Raw genomic sequence first — 1,664 nt, 5'->3', positions numbered from 1 at the left:
ATATTCATACAAGTATCTAAGGGAGGTTTCACAAACGGGTGCCGCACATTGGACCATGGGCCCTACATGTCCGGTGGCTAAGGGGGAGCTTGGGCCCTACATGTCTGACGGCTAGGGCATAAGCACTTTCACAAACCTACGCCGGACAAATGTATAAATTTAACTATATCAGCAGATGGGAAGTGGCAAGTGGTTATCATGGCAAATTCTCTACTCTTGTCCGCCTCAAATTTTTTTGGGCAGCCTTGGATTGCCGCCCAAAAAAACTCCTCCACCCAAAATGCCACATAAGCATGTCCATGCCCATTTGTGAACCATTTGAGGGCGGACAATTGAAATGGCAGCATGCTATTCGCGAATATCATTTTTGCTAGGATGTCCACGCCCGTTTGTGAATCCTACCTAATTCAATCCTCAGGGCAGGTCACGATTCTATCTTAATGTAGAATTGTAAACGTGTGTATGTGCATGTCATCAGTTCAAGCCCTAGTGGCAGATTAATAGTCACCCCATATGGGGCAAAACCATCGAGCCAAAATGGAGTTATCGTACTATTTCTAAATGAAACCTTATACAAAGAGGAAAGACATTCTCTAAGTGATGATCTTCCTTGCAAATCCAAGTTCTAACATGTTAGTTGGAACTCTTGCAACATTAGACTTGCAAACCACCAAAGGGACACCTCTTGACAATGATGATCTATGTAGTGTCAATGTACCCTTAAATCTAGTGAGTGCTTCCATCTCTGGTCCACGAGCCATTGGATAAGGGTCAAACCTACATCGTCTTGACCATATTGGAGCAGCATTGGTCGACCATAAATTCACACCAAATTAGGGTTTGAAACTTAACAATTTCATCACCTTGATGGAGGCATGGATAGAAGCCCATTGCCAATAGGGAACAGGGATCCTGAGTCCAAAGGAAAAGAGAATCTCTCATCAAGGATGAAGCTACATAGGAGGACAATGAGGAAATAGAGAAACAAGTTTTGCAATAGGTCCTCTTCATTACAAATCATACACAATCCAAGACCATAAGATAGTATTTGAGAAGGAAAATAGATGATTGGTGAGGAAAAAATACTATTCATACAGTAGTCCGACCAAATTAAAGAAGTCTTGGTAGACAAAAGTGAAAACCCTAAATTCGTCTATGTTGCCAAAAACCTCAAACCCAAGGAAAGGAAGAGCTTGTAGCTCTCATAAAGGAGTTTAAGGACTATTTTACATGGAGTATACTAGCATAAAGGGAGTTCCCTTGGAGGTGGTTAAGTGCACCATCCCTTTATTTGAAATAGAGAGGCCAATCTAGCACCACCCTTACCCCAAGAATCCAAAGTACGCAAAAGTCCTCAACACTAGATTCCTTTAAGAGATAGAACTTATGGATTAGGTGTCTCACACAGTGATTGCCATTAAGAAAAATGGCAAGATATGCGTCCATGTTAACTTTTAAAACATCAACATGGCCACAAGACATGATTAGTATCCCCTTCTCTACATAGAGCATGTATAAACAAAAGAGCAAGCAAGGAATCTTATAGCTTTCTTAATGGCTTTTGTAGGTACAATCAACCTACCATAGACCCCCCTATTCGATATAGAAAGTATTCACCATAGAATGGGGAGTGTATGCCTACAAATTCATGCCCTTTGGACTAA

The sequence above is a fragment of the Dipteris shenzhenensis genome, chromosome 24, assembly GCF_047967505.1.
Source record: "Dipteris shenzhenensis isolate YYH24624 ecotype China chromosome 24, Dip_SZ_1.0, whole genome shotgun sequence".
In the NCBI taxonomy this organism is placed as follows: domain Eukaryota; kingdom Viridiplantae; phylum Streptophyta; class Polypodiopsida; order Gleicheniales; family Dipteridaceae; genus Dipteris; species Dipteris shenzhenensis.
Note: the sequence above shows the minus strand (reverse complement) of the source record.